The sequence below is a fragment of the Heloderma suspectum genome, chromosome 9 (genome assembly GCF_057233095.1).
Source record: "Heloderma suspectum isolate Gila_16-S chromosome 9, 16-S_ref, whole genome shotgun sequence".
Taxonomy (NCBI): Eukaryota; Metazoa; Chordata; class Lepidosauria; order Squamata; family Helodermatidae; genus Heloderma; species Heloderma suspectum.
This window is the reverse complement of record NC_139466.1, coordinates 28,838,759-28,858,961: the sequence shown is the minus strand read 5'-3', so window position 1 is coordinate 28,858,961 and position 20,203 is coordinate 28,838,759. Positions and strand designations below refer to the sequence as shown.

The following is a 20,203-nucleotide window of genomic DNA, read 5'->3' as shown; positions in this document are numbered from 1 at the left end:
AACAAAGTCTGTTTACAGATACAGGAAGGGTCCTTCTGAAAGGCCTCTGTAACCTTGTTCAACCTTTACAACTTTCCCTATGTTATAGGTTTGACAGGTTGAGCAACATGTACAGACGTGGGCTGCTGCAGCCCAAAACATTGGGGGGGGGGGAAGCATACCGATGTTTCCAAATTGTCATATTCTTCCCCTCTTTGCCAACATGCACCACCTGGTGCAGCACGGTGAGTGATACAGTGTTTGGGGAGCAACCAAGCGGCCGTCTTGGGAACGCGAAGGCAAATCAAAGTGCAAAATGCAACCTGTAGAGATCTATTTCTTCCTTTCATGTTTTGGAGCCAAATCCTGAAGGACAGCTAACTGAGAAAAGTCAAAAGACAGGTCAGCAATTAAAGCACGTAAAAACTCTTCAGACTGTGGAACAGTTAGGCAACAAGTTTAGCATGGAGCCTGGTGGTCAGCAAGTGAGTTACTTTTAGCTTTAAAGGTGGAAGTTTTGGAACGACTTTCACAGTGTGCATAGGACTGCAGCCTGAAAGCCCACCCCCCATCCCCATGTGATTGGTATAGCCTCATGACTCATGAGATATATCTACTGCTGTGGGCTGTACCACATTAGACTGCAAGAATGCGTGCTTTAATGCTCTGCCATATTTTTGGCAGGCGGGGGGGCGGAACCTCCATACCTATTAAAACAACTAGTATGTTAGGGAGAAGAATTCTAAACTAGCCTAAGCCTTCTCCCTGGAATGCTGGCATTTTTTCCATCTCTGCCACAATCCTAATGAAAATTCCCTCTTCCCAATGCTGCTGTCGCACTGGGAGGAAAGCTCTCAGTGCAAATAGCAGGATGGGGGCGGGGGGATTTTCATCACGATCATGGCAGAGGGGAAGGGTTAAACATCCTCTCCCTGCCTGCCGTGTTCCCCAGGGGTGGGGGTGGGACCCTTCAAAAAGAGTTCTTTATGGACAGAAGGTAGATTGGGATCTGCTGGGAGATCTCTGGATGATTTGCAGTAGATCTGCAAGAGTTTCTGACTCTTTGCCAATTATTTAACAATAGCAGCAACAAAAAGTCTTTCCCCATCCCCCAAAATCAGGGTATTTAAAACTGATCAGTAGTAACTTGGTTTTATATATACAGGTCATCCAAATGTATGGCTCATGGACTGCAGGGGATCATTGGCTCCACCCTGATCCACCATTTTGCAAATGGCTCCAGGTGGTGGACCTCAGAGTTCTGTTAAAAAACAAAACAGACCGTGAAGCTCTGAAGTGTTACATCTATTTTACACAGCTGTTTTCAGCCTTGGGTTTCTAGGAAGTTTATCGAGAATTCCCCAATGAAGAATAGAGGACAAGGACAGTTGTCCACTGTTACTGTCCCCACAACATGCACCCTCAATAGAGTTTAAATTAAAAATCAAGATTAAATTGGTGCACTTGCCTAGTTTAATGAGAACAAGATTTAGATCCCATATCCCAGGGGTCCCCAGTGTGGTGCCCGGGGGATCTCCAATGTCATCCACAAAACTCTCCAGTCCCTGCCACCTTCAAGAATTTATTTTTAATTTAAAAAAAAACAACTTGAAAAACATTAGGGCACTAGGTTCTCCTTCCTGTTCCTGAACCTGCCACTGCTCAACTGTTCGGAAGGAAGGCCGAAGAAAAGAGTTTCTTCCTTGCCCCACCCAATCTTCTTCCACCCACATATATCATTCCCCTTTGCTCTCGCTCACTCTCTCTCTCTCTTTCCACTCCTAGCCTCTAGGCTTGCTCTTGCTCTTTCTGTTGCTATCTCCCCCTCCCTCCCAGTTCTTGGCCTTGCTCTTTCTCTCCCTCTGATCCCTTTATCTCACTATTTCTTCTTCCTCCCAACCCCCAGCCTTGCTCTTTTTCTCACCCTCCCCAGCCCCTTCTCTCATTTTTCACGCGCACACAGCACCTTCCCTGATGGGGTGCCTGATGGCAGAGGAGGAGGTAGGAGTGCCAGATGGGGAATGGAGTGGCTGAGCCTGGGGCCAAGGTATGAAAAAAATGGGTTGTTGCTTTTTCCTTTGGGAGCTGGGGGCATTTTTGTTTCTTTTGGAGAGGGAAAAAGAGGTGCATATGTGTAAGGGGATAGGGTGCGTAGGGCAATCCTATGCAGACCTATTCAGAAGTAATTACCATTGAGTTCCATGTAAGCATGGATAGAATTGCAACTTTAAATGGGTATTTTGTTGTTCTTCTGTGGGGTCAAATATATGGATTGGCTTTGGAGTTCAGACTCTTCTTCTGCTTGTACTCAGTTTCTTGGGTGAATTACTTGTCTTTTGACTAGCCAGGCCCCCACGGCAGCCATTATGCAACTAGTCATAACCTCCATGGGAGTCATTTTGTGGTGGTGCCCACAGCAGTTTCTCAAATTCCCAAATGTGCCCAGGGATCCAAAAAGGTTGGGGACCCCTGCCTTACCCTGAACTGGAGAAGAGGGAAAATATCAGATGAGGTTTTAGAAAAGAAAAGAAAACAAAAAGAACTTCAGTGGAAGTCCTGCTTACAAGTCAGTTATTAATTCTTCTTGTTTTTTCAGTGGCATTCTTGATTAGGTATTGACCTCTTTCATTTATTCATGCAGTTCCAATATTATCCAGATCCAAACACACAGCATGGATTCACACAACCAGTTGCAGTTCATGATAGCCTAACGAGAGACCTGTCAAACATTTGGTTTGCTATTTCAAATCAGGGTGTAGGCGTCAGATGTCCTCACCTTTGCCACTCCTGACCATGGCCACCTCCCCTCTACAACTCACCCCCTTCCCTTCTCACACTCCTCCCTCTGGCCTTCCCCTCTTCCACTCATTCCTCTGCATTGCTATATCTTCTAATCCTTTCTTTCTAGACCACTCTGTGGCCTCCTGCCTTCTCAAATTCGCCCCTCTTTTCCTGGAATCCTGCTACCTCTCTTCTTCCTTCACGGGTTCTTTCTTCCTGCCCTGCCCTTCTCTACCTAGGGAGCATCTCAGCCCCTGGCAGAAGCTGTTCCTCCTGCCTCTTCTCTTAGGGACGTTGAGGCAATCGTCCTAGCCAGCCACTATCTGGAGTTTCAGCATCCGGTTTCGGTGGGGGTCTTGTTTCACTTTTTAATCCCTTAGGGAATTACAAGACAGATTGGATGATGTGTCCATCACACACCGGCTCTCTCAGGAACGGTCTCACTGACGTGTGTGAGCAGTGCCCCCCACCCCTAAGCAGGTAAGAAAAGATGCCACCCTGAACAAGCTTATCAGCACACGAATGGGCGGTTTTAATCCATCCCCAGTGAGTGATTATTTAGGCTTGCTGCCTATTTTTAACCAAAGAATATGCCTCATGTAGATGGCATAGCATTCCTGGGGCTCCTACAGACCTGAGCAAGTCATTTTCTAGGTCATTGTGCATGTCTTCCCTTTGCCTATGCACCAACTTTACAAAAATCTCATCCTTTTTTTCTTTTTCTTTTTTGCTTCGCTCTGACTTCCTTCCTTTGACCAATCAGAGAGCGATCTCTCTAGAGCACTTTTGGAGGAACCTGTGACTTCCAAACACAATTTTATCAGGACAGTGCAACATCGCAAAGGCTGCCTCCTCTTTTTTTCCGGGGCTCTGAGCTCAATGGTCTCACTGTTCCAGAGCTTGCTTTAGTAACAGCATTTGCATTGCCTCCTTGTGTTTGAAGCATCCACCACCTCCATCTGGTCATTAGAATATGAGCATAGGGGGCTAGATTCCTCTGGATCAGCCTCCCTGAGCTTGGTGCCCTTCAGATGTGTTGTACTCAACCACATCATCCCCAGTCCAAGACATCTGGAGGGCACCAGGTGGAGGGAGGCTGCTCTGGGTGATGCTTTAGGGTGCAACCCTGTTCTCTGTATGCAAACATCTGGACACAGTTGCTCCCAGCATTCTGGGTGCACAGCAATGAAACAGTTCACCATAGAACACCAATCCAAGACCTTCCACTTACTCCATTTGGGGCATAGAACATAGAATCCTAGGGTTGGAAGGGGCCTACAAGACCATCGAGTCCAACCCCCTACTTAATGCAGGAAGCCTGATTCCCAGGCAGTCTCTCATCCAAGTACTAACCAGGGCTGACCCTGCTTAGCTGACGAGATCAGGCACATCCAGCCCTTTGCTCACCCACATGTGATGTCCCAAGCCCCATGTGTGCACATGCACAGATAGTCTGTGCCTGCCAGGAGCAGCAGTAAATGCCACACACACCGAGGCTAGAGGCATTCCTAATGTTAGCACTGGGTCAAGGCAGCTGTCAGAGGGGAGGTGGGAGCCAGGAGTTGTGCCAAGAAGTCAGAGCCAGAGGACAATGCTGGGAGTTGGATCCAAAAGGCAAACTGAAACGGAGCCGGAAGACTGTTTTCACTCAGGCAAACTCCCAGTCTGACAGGAAGCCTTTTATAGTCCTTCCTGTCTAGGATTGCCCAATGGCCAACCTAAGTGGGCATGGCCAGTCCAGAACCTGAGGATACATCACTGCCCAGGAAGTTGCTCCCAAATGCAGCTCTGGTGTCCCACCATATGGGGGAGCTGCACTCAGAGACAAGGGTTCCTGCTTCTAGCCCCAGCAGTTACTGAGAAATCTCATCTGATCTTGGAAGCTAAGCAGGGTCAGCCCTGGTTAGTACTTGGATGGGAGACCGCCTGGGAATCAGGCTTCCTGCACTGAGCAGGGGGTTGGACTCGATGGTCTTGTAGGCCCCTTCTCTGATTAGGTCCTATGATTCTCTGACCTAAACTTCTGTGACCTAAGAAGAAGACTGTAACCCTAAGAAGAACCATGAAATTAAGTGCAGGCCGCACAGGGGCAGGGAGGAAGGGGGTATATTGAGTCAGCCTTCTCCACCCTTCCCCACATCAGATGCATAGCGAGCAAAAGGAGATGCACAGAGAAGACTTACCCAGCACACTCTCACCCCTTCACTTGCCATGTGCAGAACCTCCATGCCATTCTTTCTGCAAATGGAGAGAATTGTGCTCTTTGCCTTCCGATCTACCCTAATTCTGAACAGGGTTCTCTTAGAGCAGCCTTCCCCCAACTTGCTACCCTCCAGAAGTTTGGGACTACAACTCCAATCCCAGCCAACAAGGCAAATGATTGGGGTGATGGGAGTTGTAATCCGAAGCATCTGGAGGGCCCAGCGTTGGGGAAGGTTGCTCTAAGAGTGTGTCTGGACCAGCCCATTTCTGCAAAATATGTCATAGAAAAAGTAGCACCAGGAACCCAGGCAGACAACACCCTATCCTCTTTCATGCCACTGTTGTCCCTGATCAGTGCCTGACTTCCTGCTATATTTGTGTGAAATGTATGTAGTACTTCATTAAAAAGTCACTAACCTTCCCATGATTATTTTGGACAAATCTGCTTGTGATGTCCGTCATCTGGACCATTATGTTCCCTCTCCCTGCTTCACTTTCCAGAGCTTATTTTGTGCAAAGACACACCTCACTAATTTTGTCTTCTAATTCCTTTTTGGAGGGGTGGGAAGAAGGGTGGAGTTGTTTCTCAAGGTGCACAACACTGCCTACTTCAAATCCCATGAAATGTCCTCTCTTGTTTTGTGCAACAAATTTAGCTACTGGTTGGTGGATGAATGTAGGGGTATATGGCTGTAATTTCACAAATTCAGGATTTGTTTCCTTCCCTTTTTAAACGGGAATAAACACCCCAGAACATGATCTTAAGAGGAAGAAGTATATATGTATGGGAATGAGTAAAGCAGGATTGGGGAATCTGTGGCTGTTGTTGGACTCCAACTCCCATCAGCCCCAGTCAGCATGGCCAGTGGTCAGGGGTGATAAGAGTTTGAGTCCAACAACAGCTGGAACGCCACAGGTTAAGATTAGTATAATAAAGGGCAAACTGAAATGAAACGGAAAGTGTAATAATGTTGGTAGAACAGGGATTCAGATTTTATGAGAGTGAAGGCAAGGTTTCTTTTGGATCATCCTGCCTGGGCATAACAAGCCACTACTAACAAACATAATGGAAAGTGAAACTAAAGTATAGCTAGAGCATTGCCCCTAATAAGCCAAATCAAAATTCCTAAACTGTATAGTTTCTTTCTGGTCTTGACTAACTGCAGTTTAACGTTATGTCTAAATCCAGACAAACTGTCATTAGTCTTAACTATGGTTTATTGAAACTGTTTCCTGGGCTTCTCCAGGTAGGGCTAGGAAAAGTCCTGCCTGAAACCTTGCTGCCAGTCAGTGTCGAAAGTACTGGGCTAGATGGACCAGTGGTCTATTTAGTATACGGTAGTTTCCTTTGTTCCTAAGATGGCTGCAGCCCATGATTTATGAAGCTGGCTTATTTCAATACAACATAGTTCGGGTTAAATAAAATTTATTTATTTATTTATTGCATTTATATTCCGGATTTTTTCCTCCTTAAGCAACCCAAGGCGGCGTACATAATCCTCCTCCTCCTCTCTATTTTATCCTTACAACAACAACCTTGCGAGGTAGGCTGGACCGAGAGTCTGTGACTGGCCCAAAGTCATCCAGTGAGCTTCCATGGCCGAATGGGGACTAGAACCTGGATTTCCAGGCTCCCAGTCCAAGACTCTAGCCACTACACTACACTGGCTGTCATGGAAAATGTTAGCAAAAGCTTCTGATCTCTTCCTCACGGCTGCACTCCTAGAATAGTACAGGGGAGGGGGGAGTGTGCAACTGCAAGGTCCACCTAGGCTCATTCCTATAAAGATAAACCACCATTTATCATTACATCTGAATGCAGCCAATGTGTGACATGGGCTAACACATACAGAGGGGAAGGGGGTTCAATGCAGTAAGTGACCTGGTTCTGTATACACTGCGATAGTTATTGGGTAGTCTTCCCCAAGCTAGTGCCCTTCAGATGTGTTGGACTGCAACTCCCATCATTCCCAGCCAGCATGGCCAACACCGCTGTTATTTAAAAAATGGCTTTTCCAAAGATATTGACTTCCTGTGTGTACTGGCTTCTGTTCTAAGAAAAATGAAACGTCCAGACCTTGTAGGTTTTAGACCTACAGAGACAAGTTTAAAACTGTGGAGGTGGTATCTGCAAAACTAGAGGTGGTCTATTTTGGTGCTTCCAAATGAACGTGGGGTGATTTCACCCCATATTAAACATACTGCCAAACGTTTTGCAGTTCTGCAAGAACCACTATTTTATTTTTGTCCATCCTCCCACCAAAACATGGTCAGTAAATCTATGCAGATTCGCCTTTTATGCATATACAGTCTAATTGCCAGATTGGGATTTTGCTGGCCTCCAGTTTTGGCAGTTTGACTGACTTCACTTCAGACTTCTTGGTAATCTGGCATTCTCTCTCCATTAACAGCCTGCATTTCACAAATATCAAAATAAAATATTCTAGTGTTAAAATGGATTTTTCATTTCCATATGGTGTACTGCATATGCACTTAAATCTAAATTTAATCTCCCTGAAATAAAATGAATGAATGGCATTTTAAAAAAGAAAATGTACCCTGTTTTTTTGTTAATGTTTGCCACGTGTTCATACTCAGGAATGAGTTTATCACACTTTTAAAAGGTTATGAAGGATCACAACATTTATTTCGTATATATACATATATAAAAGAGACCATGGGTTGGATCCAGCCTACATTAGTTGCACTTAGTTCCTATTGAAACGAATGGGACAAGTTCGTCATGACGTTAAGTCCCACTAAAATCAGCGGGAACCAAATGCCCACTGGATCCAGCCCTGTGTTTAATATTTCTTGGACATAATCTACTAAGCCCTACTGTGCTCTTAAGTAGTTCCCACTCATATCAGAAGGTCTTGCCCTGAAAGATTTCCTGACAGACTGGACCCATAGTCATTTACATTTCAGACAAACATGGAAACAGATGTAACTATTTTTTTTACATGGAGATATGCATTCACTTTTCATGATGTTAAGTAACGGAAGCACTATGTCATGTGCAATAATGCCACCACATATATAGTACACGTGTACTAGTGGGTGGTAGACAACTAAGATAAAAGTCAGCAGAGTGCTCTGTTGCTTCTCTAAAAGCATCCAAGAAAATCTGCTGCCAATTTAGTAGTCTAGTATGTATTCTCAGGCCATGAAACCTGAAGCATTTCAGTTAGGGTGCATCTACATTCAAATCTAAACCGTTCTGCAACTGCTTTCAACTGAGTTTACCTATCAGGGCTCCCTCCAAAGAACCCTGGGATTTGTCATTTTCTTAGGGCACTAAATATTCTTGGTTAGCCCACGAAACTACAATGACTAGCATTCTTTGAGAAGGAGCCATGATGACCACTGAACAGGTTTGAAACTGGTTTACATTTGTGCTGCAGATGTGACTTGAAAGGAGCTGGGAAGAGGGGCAGAAATTGGGTGGGGGCGACCCATCTGCACTAGTTTTAAGAATCCTTTTACATTTGACACTGAAGCTGTACTACAAAGAAAATACCTTTGTAACACCATTAATTGCTGGGCCATAGGTGACTCCTGTCTAATTTATTAAGTAGATGATTAATAAGACTTGTACAAATAGAGAGCCTTTAAAAAAAAGATAATGCTTAAATGTATGAAAATGTATGACACCCTTGTACAATGGCTTGCACTTTACTTGCATATAAACTGTGAAGTAGGCTGTAGTAATGTTTTTGTTGTTGTTTGTTTTTTTGTTTTGGGTATATTCAGGGGTTGAAGTAGCAAAGCACTATACTGCTGGTTTTCAACCTATAAAGAAGTCTCAGGCTGGGAGCAGATGCAAGAGTTTTTAAGAGAGTTGAAGGTTGGAAGATATTGTCTCCCTCATTTCTTGTGTCCCATTGTCATCTTGGGTCACAGGGTTATTGAAAAACCCTGCAGCATGGGTATATTTGAGTCCTGCCAGGTTGTGTAGAGAACTGTCTCAATAAACCACTTACGGTACAAACCTATGCATGTTTAGACAGAAAAAGGTTGTACAACTCCCATGCTGGCTGGGGAATGCTGGGAGCTGTAGGACTTTTTTCTGTCTAAACATGCATAGGATTGCACTCTTAAGGACTTACCAACATCACAGTTGTTCAACAGGCTTGCACAGTGGCTGTATTCAGACGATCCTCTAAACTATGGTTTGCACAGGATGTAATGCCTTACTTTGGCCGTTAATCAAACCACACTTTGCTGTGATGTCCAAATCAGCAAACTGTGGTTTGATCAGTTCTCTCTAAAGCAGGAGTTGGCAATATGTGGGTCGCATGCTGCTTCCGCACTGCCGATATTTGGCAGTGGCAAAAAATCTGTGGCTTGGCGCCAAATGGAAGCGGCAAACTGCTACGGAGACTCAGAGGTGCCAAATTTAACTTGTTTTTAAGTTAGACATGGCCCTTTTGGGTCTCCATAGTGGTTTGGCCCTGGATTTCAATGCCAAACTGCTGGTTTTATGGAAGATGCTGTGCCACCTAATTTCAGTGGCAGGACTACAGCCCCCCAGGAGAGAGCTGGAAATTGGCCCCCAGACTGTCCAAGGTTACCTACTCCTGCTTTGTGTTGTTGCAAATCACAGTTTGATCCTGGTTTGCAATCCTGGTTCATTGTCAGGATTGCTCAAGCCACTGTTTGCTGGTTTTGACTGTGGTTTGGAGCTGCCTCCCCCAAACTGATGCCATCCACATGTTTTGGACAGCCGTTCCCATCATCCATTGACCATGCTGGCTGGGGCTGATGGGAGTCATAGTCCAAAATGTCTGGAGGGCACCAGGTTGGGGAAGGCTGGTTTGGGGTGTCTGCAGAATGCAGCCATGGAAGTTGCACACCAAGGGCAACAATGGCTTTTTCACACCACCATCAACCCTCTGCAAAAACTACCATCGGTTTCCTGCCATAAAAAGGACAAATAAGTGTGTTTTGAAAAATCTGTTAATTTAAAGTCAGCACCTGCAGTTGACGATGCTGTGGGGTCTCCATGGTCTTTCTTTTGTAAATAATGAGCATTCTTGCAATTTCTGTAGCAATAGGTTATAAACCAAACTTTCACTTGGACTGTTTTCAAACAACAACAGAAATTCTCTAGCGCCTTGTATTAAAAAAAGAAAGAAAAAGAAAATACAAAACAAAACCATCATGGAGAACCTATGTCTTCTGAGCATTTTTGTTTACATGATAATATGTATATATAAATATATATATTAGAGGCAGAACTGTTATTTATCACACTTTATGTTGTGCTTGGTTATTTCAAAGTGTCTTCTGTCATCTAGAAATCTTTTCTGTAATCGAGAGAAATATTGTTATCAGAGGGAGCCCCCACACCCCACCCCACAACTAGAGGAGTGAAAGCTTTAAGCAACGGTATATCTGTATTATGTCTGTGTTTTTGTTTTGTTTTTTTGACTCAAGACCTATTGTACGTTTTTCTAATTAGCAGTGAAAGCAAACCAAAATGTGATGTTAAATTTTGAACCAGGGAAGAATCCACTCTGTTCCATCGCAGCTTACATTTTGCCTTGTTGTTTGAAAACTTCTGAACATGCCCTTCATCCTTACCATGGAGACTTTTTCCCCCTCCATGGGCTGGCACTGTCTCCATCCCTTCACAGTCAACAGCCGTCATTTCATGGATGCACAGAGGTAGAAAATGGACTTACAGCGCAATCCTATACATGTCTATTCAAAAGTAATTCCCATTGATCTCAATGGGGCTTATTCCCAGGTAAATTGGTATACGATTGCATCCGCAGACAGGTAAAATTTCAACCCCTGGCCCTGGATAATACAGGTCCCTTTGTGTTTGTTTTTTCACCAAAGTCTTTTTAATGTTATCCTGCATTGGGGAGTCATCCACTAGTTTATATATTTCCCAACCCAGTGCCCTTCAGATGTGTTGGACTACAACTCCCATCCATACCCAACCAGCATGGCCAATGACACCCCCCATGGTGGCTGGGGAAGATGGGAATTGTAGTTCAAAACAACTGCGGGGCACCAGGTTGAGGAAGGCTGATATAGGCTATGAACGTTCGTTTTTTTCTTTTCTTTTTTAGGGGAAAAAGTAAGTTCTCTGTGAATTACTGTACTTGGCTGCATTTTTTTTTTCTACCACAGATTAACTTGTTAACTTTTTGCGTGTCTACAATGACAATTTATGAATGGGGGGGAAAAAAAACTTCACTGTGTGTTGCTCACTGGGCATATACCTCATGGTACATTGCACAGACGTGTAAGTTGTAAGTTGCACTGCAACATTATAAAAGGAACATATTGCTCTTTTTTCAAAGATATTAACTTATTACAAAAATATATAGACTGTACATTATCAAAAAAAGACATTTATTCTTCCTAAATTCAAAAGTAGCTTTTGTTTGGGGGAAAAAGTTGTAAAACTCGAGTTGTAAATTAGGACTTCAATAAACTGAATTCTCTGCAGTTGGGGGCTTTTATTTTTCTTCCTTAGTACTTTGTGGCCCTAACAGTGCAATCCTATACATGTCTACTCAGAAGTAAGCCCCATGGAATTCAATGGGACTTACTTCCAGAAAGGGATGTTGGAGAAGTGTGCAATGGAATCCAATGACTTCGGATTGGAAAAAATCCAATTCCTCCAATGAGTGGAGTACAGAACAAAAGGCACCTGACAATCCACAAAATGCAGATGGAACAGATTTTTACCAAATGCATACATCCCTGCTTCCAGGAAAGTGAGTGTAGGATTGCAGCCTTAAGGTGAAAAATCAATTCATTCTACATATGAATGAACTACTACATGAATTCTGTGGAAGACTCAATACTTTAATTTGTCCAAGTGATGCCTCTCAGGTTTTTTGCATTACCCAGAATGCACTGGGTAATATTTAAAAATATGATGAATTACAGACCCATCTCCAACTATACATCTTGAAAGAATAAGAAGGAGTCTTGTGGCACCTTAAAGACTAATAGTGCAGTCCTATAGATGTCTACTCAGAAGTAAGCCCCGCTGCGTCTACGTGGGACTTATACCCAGGCAGGGTTTGCCCATTCAGAGGGAGGATGGGAAGCATTGCCCTAACTCTACATTGCCTTTGTGACATTGTCACAGCCAAATCTGGGTAGATTAGATATAGATAGATAGATAGATAGATAGATAGATAGATAGATAGATAGATAGACAGACAAATCGCAATGTCACAAAGCCAACTGAGAATAAAGGTAATGCTTCTGCTCTCACTCTGGCTTCATGACATCATCAAATTCATGACCTGATCCCCAACCAGCTGGAAAGACGTTACTCAGGAAAAGAATGCACACACAAAAATTATGCCAAAGTGGCAGAACATGAAAGCAAACAACCATGAACAGGCAGTAACCAAGCTGCTTTTTTGCATTGAAAATGTTTGCACATGAGTGTTCAGCACAGCTGCAGTTAGCTGTGTGTTATGGAAGCAGGATCACATACTTAAAAGGATTCCAAAGGAAGTGAAAGGATTTTAATAGAAATACCTTGGCTGAAATTTGGGCATCAAGGGCTTTTCTACAGAAGGCTGTTAATCGGCTGTATCTATTTTCAGTTTTGTGGCAGAATTGAGCTCTGAGCACTACACAAGGAGTGTTTCCTTTCCTGCTTTTCTGTTACATAACTTCTAGGTGGCACTGTGGTATAGCAGGGTACTGCAAATACACGAAAGGAAATTGAGCTTTCTTTCACTTTCACAATTAAATGCCTCATATTCCCTTAGGGATGGGTGGATTACTTACCCTTTCCGGGTGGGGGTGTCCGCTGGGGGGGGAGGCAATCCGTCCATCCCCCCGGAATCCTCCCCGGCTGGCTTCACAGCAAGTCTGTGGAGCCGCCAGCCGGGCCAGCCCACAGCCGGGCTGCAGCCGCAAATGGCATCCAACATAGCAGGCGTCATTTGCGTCCCTGCATTAGCCATGATAGGCTATGTATATATTTACGTAGCCTATCACGGCAAAAAGCAGGGACGCAAATGGTGCCCGCTATGCCATTTGTGTCCCTGCTGTTTTCGTGATAGGCTACGTAAATACTTACGTAGCCTATCACGGCTAACGCAGGGAGGCAAATGGCGGCCACAGACCGGGGCAGCCATTCACAGCCGCAGACTGGGGCAGTGGACGGACTGGACTGGCTGATGCCAGGTAGAATCCATCCCGGGAAAATTTTGCGGGGTGGCAGAGGGGAGTGCCCTGTTCCGCCACGGACTCCGGGGGGGGGGGATTCTAAAGAATCCAGCCTCATTGGAGTCTGTGGTGGAATTCTCTAACATCCCTATATTCCCTGCTCTAAAAAAGCTTGGCGAAAGTGCTTGTTAGACACAGAAGTGAAACTGGAAGGCCACAACATCGTCTAAAGAACCCGTAAAAAAAACGTGAATGAAAAGCGCACGATAAATGCTTCATGTAGAAAACCCCCCGGGCAGAGCAGTTGAAGGAGCTCTCTGTGAGAACACCTCACCGATGACTAGTTGTTGTGGAAGAGAATAACTTTTAGAAAAAACAAACAACTACTCCTCGGGATTTTTTTTATATGAATGAAAAGGTTGTGTATACATTTCATTCACAGATGGATAGATAAGTATCCTTTCCCACTAGTGCTGTGCCAAATAGCCTCTCAAAATTCTCTACCATAGCTGCGGGCAGAGAAATGGGAGGGGTGGCACACAGGGGCGTGGAGAGACAATTCCACTGGATTTCTACAGCAGGGAGGAGAGTTTCTCAAGGGTGGAACTCACCGTTAGCAGTGGCAGTAGCACAGTTTGAAGGGATGGGGGGAGTTGCTGCCACTGCAAGTGGCAACAGCAGCAGCCATGTTGGCAGCCTGGCCACCATTTTGTATACTCCGCAATGCTCCAGACCTAGCACTGCTCCAGGGCATCGTGGGGGTGGGGTGGGAATGGCACCTGTCCCCCCAAATAAATCAATAAATGGCGGAGAATATTTGGAGAAAATTCTGGAAAGTGGTCTTCTTTTAGGAGCAGGGTGAAACCAAAAAACAACCCTCGGAAATGTTCCCAGAAAAACGACTTCTGAGCAATTTCAGCTTAGTAATATTCCCCACACCACAGTCTGACGTTAAAGGCAACTATTGGAGGGGGAGTGTGTGAAACTTTCAATGTTTTGTATTTTTTAAAATACCCTACCCTTGTTTGATTGCTTGTTCCACAGGTCTTTCAAACTAAGAATACAGGAAGAGCACCAAAACCCATCTCTCTGGAACCCTATTCCTCACAGTGGCCAGAAACATTCTCCTGGGAAACTCAGAAGCAGGGCATGAAGAAAATAGTCCCCCTTCACTGCTGCCCTCCCCACCACCAGAAACTGGCATTGAACGGCCTATTGTATCTGAACATGGGGGTTCTATTTAGCTGTTAACGGCGCATTGCCATCGACCCTGAATTCATCGAATTCCCTTTTAAAGCCGTCCACATTTTATTTATTTATTTGATTGATTGATTTAAACCCCTGCTTTCTACCAAAAAAGGCACTCAAGCCTTACAAAACAATTTAAAATAGGTTTAATCAATAAAACACATTAAAATACAATAAAAACATAACAATTACAGAATAAAAACAGTGTACGTACCACCAGACTCCTTACAGGCCAAAGGCCCTTTTGAATAAAGCAATCTTTGGCCCACAGGCAGCTTAAACATTCTAGGTAGGCCGCCAAAAAAGTGTGTGTGGGGGGGGTCATCTGGTTTGCAAGCCTTTTAAAGACAAAATTGTTTTTGTTTTTAAAAAAAACAACAGTTTTTTAATTATTTGTTTGTAAAAAAATTAGGGGGGCACAGAAAATATAGTGGGGATAGGCCCCCCCCCGGCCCACCTTAGCTACAGGCCTGGTCTTTGCTTGCCAGCGGAAGGATGGGGCGGGGGGAGCAAACCTAGCCTCACTTGGGAGGGAGTTCCACAGCCTGGGTGCAACCACCGAAAAGGCCCTCTCTTGCGTTGCCACCAAACGTGCTTCTGATGGTGGCGGTATCAAAAGAGGGGCCTCTCCAGAAGATCTTAAGGACTAGGCAAGCTCCTATAGGAGAAGCCGGTCTTTCAGGAAGCCTGGTCCCAAGCCATTAGTGGCATATCCACATCTTGTGGCTGTGATTTTCATAAATTTTGCATTGTAGTGGAAGCATAATGTTATATAGTTGGAAAGTGTTTCGGAGATCAACTAGTCCACCCTCCCCCCATTTTGCTCAATGCTGGATCTGCAATGCAAGATGCAGTGAAGGAGAGTCCAGTCCACCACCTCCACTATTGAACAAATGTTACCATTAAAAAGTTTCTCTCCTAATATTTTGCTGAAATCTATTTGTTGCTTGTAACCTCGCAGTTCAACTAAAAAGGCTCCTAGGATCGCTTACATACAATCAATAAAACAAGACATCCATGGCCTGCAGGCATACAATGTTAAAAGCGCTACAACAAAAGGGGAAAAAGCAATGGGGAGGGAAGAGGAAAAAAGCAAACTCAGGAACCAGGAAGCTAAAATTAAATACTAGTTCTTAGATTCTAGATTGACCAGCTTGAGTGGAAACAGTCCAGGAAGAGGAGGGGGAGCTCAGTGCAGTTGCCCTTTTAGTAGAGCTGATGCCATTTCTACCCACTGGTTCTAGTCATGCCCTCGGGAGCAACAGAGAACAATTCTGCTCCACTTTTTGCACAACAGCCCTTCAGGTATTTGAAGATGGCTATTGCATTTCCTCTGCTGTTCTCCAGGCTAAACATATCCAGCTCATTCAACTGTTCCTCACAAGTTTCCGTAGCTTGCATCATCCTGGTCACTCTCTTGTGGGCACACTCAATGTCCTTTGCAAAATATGGCATCCAGAACTAGGAAAAACTAGTTGGTAAGTTGTGGGATGGATCCAGGAGACTGCAAAATTACCAGGCACTAACTGAGCTGCAAGAGTTGGGGGGGGGGGGTGTCCGCATTACCGCAGAAGAGAAGATAATTAATCCATCACTGGATATGAGAAGTTGCTGAAGGTGTCTTTGGGGTTTCATGAAGATTTATGTTCATGGCACATGCAGCAGCCAATCTGTGCAGAAAGTCATAAATGACTCCTCTGCCTATGTACAACACAGGCCCAGTGAGACGGCTCAGAGGCATTTCTTAACTCCTGATCAGATAAGGCTAATTGAACTATGCCTTTGATAGGGACCTCAGAATATAGATACTGTGAACGAGGTATCTAAGGTGCTGTCATTATTTCAGTTAAATCTATTCTATCAAGGCCATTAACTTCTCATTTCATTCCTGAGCTGGTTAGATAACATCTGTTACCTTGAGGCAATGGAATATTTGGGGGGGGGGGATTCAGGGAAGGATTGTAAACCCTGTTACTTCAAATGTTCATTAAACACAAACACATCCACACACCCCTTCAGTTCAACTAACTGTTCCTGAAATATCCCAGGTCATATCCTGTCACATTAAAAAATCTGAGGCGTATCATTCAGGGTTAACATGAGCAAATATATAATGGAGTAATTGCTGAATTTCTATAATTTTATATAAGCCTCTGCACAGTGAGTATTTTTCTGTTGCAAAATAGACACACATGTAGTTTTGTTTATTGTTACATTTTTATCCCATCTTCTATGGCATTCAAAGCCGTGTATATGGTTTCCCACCATCACCTTCATCACCACCACAATTTAATCAGCACAACAACCCTAAGAGGTAGGTTAGGCTGAGAGAGAGTGATTTGCCCAAGGTCACTCCGTGAGTTTCTGAAGTCCAAATCAGCCCCCTGTCACTAGCCAGCCACGGATGTAGGAAAAACACACTCGAGTGGTGGGTTAAGAACAGACTTTACTTGGGATATAACAAGCTTACATCTCAAGGTAATGTAAGCTAACCCCATGGTCAGCATCCCTTGCAGGAGGAAGGAGGATAGAGAGTATGGGGAGGAGACAAGGAAAAGGCTATACGATCTCCCAGAGACCCCCACACACACCTGACTCAGGTACATATTAACCCTTCAAGTCCAGTTTAAGCAACTCATGGCCCGCATCCCTCCAACAGTTTTATGGAGTGCAGATCTAAACTCTGGTCTCCCCACTCCTACTCTGACATTGTAACCCAGGTTAGAGAGGATACCTGGCAGTGCCATGGGGTCTCTCCTTCACCCCAGCCAATGGGCTCACTGGCTTGCTCCCCCACCCCAACCCACCCGCCCCCTTCTCCGGTCATGTGCTTACCTGGTGACAATGGCAGCTATAGGGAAGCTGCTCAGCATTTAAATTTTCCCACACTGCTTTGGAGGACAGCTTAACTCAGGCACCCCAAGGCATTCTGGGAAATTCAAAATGGTAGATGACTTCCAAAACAATTCTGACATAAGCCCTGCAGAACAGCAGCACTCTCAGGGTACTACAGCCTTTGTAGCTGATCAAGTATGTCTCATACTACCACCTGGCCCTGCTCCAACCACTACACCACGCTCGCTGTCTTTCTTCTCTCTCGGGTGCAGTTTCATACCCAAAAGTATTGAAAAGCGGGTGGGAACAGAGAGATACAGAGTACCAGGAAATGTGGTGAGAGAGGGCAGCAGCGAGAGAAACCATAGCTACGCTTTAGAATACAACAAAACATTATGAGAATTTTGTCCAAATATGACAGAGTAGTGGCAAAAGATTTAACCTCACATTGTTCACTAAACTTATATTAACCTGAACAACGTGATGACATTTCTGGAAAAAGACTTACCTTATTAAATTTTATTACCGTGCACTACATCTGATGCTCTACTTCGTGGTTGTATGCCAAGTCCTATACAAAACTGCTCTTTGTGCAGGAAAAAATATGGTAGGGCCATCAGTCAAAAATACCTCTCCCTAAAAATAATTACTTAAAGTATATATATTTATTTTTTTCACTGATTAAACATATTAAGAGCTTAATACTATTTCTATTAAGGCAATCATTAAATTTCATCATGCCTTTAAATATTTTTAAATATTATCAACATGATAGAATCAAAGAGGCACCATCTTAAAGCAGTGGCAGCCATCTCAGGCAGCCTCCTACAGTAGAAAATCCCAGAGGAGGATAGTCTTATCAAATGCCTTGTTGACACCAACAATGATGCTCTGTTTCATATCAGGTACAGCCAGAGGAGCCCTCGCCCTCGAGTACCGCCACTCCTGCAGCTGGTTAGAACCAGTTCCAGCTAGATGGCTTCCTGCCCAGCTTGCAAGGACATGTCAGCCGTAGAGACATGTCAAGTATGCATGCTTAATGAAGTTCATGAATATTATGTGGCCCACCCTGCATAGCTAATGAGGTCATTATACTAAATGTATATAAGCTGTACCAAAAACATCTAGGGTGTGGTTCTACTTTGTGGCGTTAGCCGCGAGAATCCACCCGAACAGCGCTGTTTGTCTCCTGCCAAATAAAACTGCGTTGGACTGAATCTCAGAGTTCTGTATGTCTCTAAGGGATATTGGCATACCCCTCCTAGAGGGAACGAACTTAAGCATAATTTGTGCAACAAACGTATTATCAATAAATATAAATTATTTTAATAAATATAAACAGTCAGACTTACAATTCCTAATCAGGCCATGGACAATAATAAATTGACAATAAACAAATCTTAAAACTGACAACAATAAAGCCATTTATAAAAGTGTGTAGCGGGGGGTGGGGTGGACAACTCTGAAGGGCTTTCATTCTTTTTTGTACTTATTTATGGTTGTTTTCCCTTGTCCCTCATGTATATAACAAATACTTTTATTTAATCTTGATAAATCCCAAAATTGAATGTTAAAATTGTAATTATATTTGTATTGATTTTTCTGAGGGTAACAATAATAAAAGGGAAATATTAAAAATAATAATAAAATCTCTGTAAACAAACCTGGTGAAGAATAATGTAACAAAGACAACAACAAAACCACAATCACACAGCAACAGAAATAGTGAAGGTCCAGGAGGTTGGAGAAAAAAAGAAGTTTAAATTATACCGGAGTAGTTTAAAATAATTCTTGAACATCCAGCTTGTGGAACACATCTGTGTAGATCAAAAGCTAACATACTGCATTGTAAACACTGGTTGAGTCTAATGATTAAAAAAAGGCTTGTTTGTTTTAATTGATCCAGGAGAACTGTGCCCTAAAAATCAGCATGGCTATATGATTTCAGCACAGTATATTTTACTGACCCAAGCTGCTAGACCTCATGAAGCAGTGTTGTGTGCAGTGGATGAGAACTAAGGAGACCAGGGTTGGAATCCCTGCTTCACCATGATGTTCCTGGGTGATCTCAGGGCAGTCAAACACACACAGCCTAACATCCCTCAAAGGGTGTGAGGATAACATGCCCCTTGCCCTGAGCTCCTGTCCTGGGAAGAAGGACAGGGTATAAATGCGAGAAATAAATCTGTAATGAAAGGTGTGTCCCAACATCCCTTGCAAAGGATGCTGGCAGTTATGTGCATACTGCTTTACCAGCACCCCTAAAAGTACAATAATATTAATTTTTAAAAATATATATAATTGTAATTCAAAAAATTATTACCGCTCTACACAGCTGCTTGCACAAACTACCAAGCCCAGCTTGATTTTCCATCTGCTTTGGAAAATATGAATGACATCATCATCAGTAGGTAGTTTCAGCTGTTCAAGGAAGGTCTAAAAATGGAAGAAAAAGGCAGTTAATGTCAGATCATATGTCATGATCCAGACCTAGAGTACCGAACAGAGTTGGAATATTATTTTGTTTGTTTGTTTACTGCTGAAAACTAAGTGGGCTTAATCTACATTGCCATCTTCCCTGGTATGGCTCCTGCACTTTAAGAGCTGTATGACAGGCAGAAGTCCAGCAGGTGCAACTTTCCCTGGCATGGAGATGTAACCGATGGAGGAATCTTACTTCACCTATTGAAGGCAGAGGACCCCTAACAGGAAACACAACAAACACACACACACAGAAGCTGAGAGAATGACATGACACCTGTTACTATGTATTCCAGCCTCCCAGCACCTGGTCCCCTTGAGATGTTTTGGCCTATAACTCCCAGTATTCCTGACCAGTGGCCATGTTGGCTGGGGGTGATGGGAGGTGAAGTCCAGAAGATGTGGCGAGCCCCAGGTTGGGGAAGGCTGGCTGTAATCCATTTAAGTCTGGGACTCTTCCTCTGTTTCATTTTAAGACCCTGAAGGTGCAGGCTTCATGACTTCAGCATTAAGCCAGCCT

At 43.9% G+C, this 20,203-nt stretch overlaps 1 protein-coding gene across 1 annotated transcript in view; it reads left to right on the top strand.

The window, feature by feature from the left end:
* LOC146338550 (connector enhancer of kinase suppressor of ras 2-like) overlaps window positions 1-14,656 on the top strand; it is a 122,588-nt gene extending 107,932 nt beyond the window's left edge. The window contains exon 14 of the mRNA XM_084814027.1: window positions 14,164-14,656. The gene's annotated coding sequence lies outside the window, so the exon portion shown is untranslated. The remainder of the gene's footprint in view (window positions 1-14,163) is intronic.
* The last annotated feature ends 5,547 nt before the right edge of the window (window positions 14,657-20,203 follow it).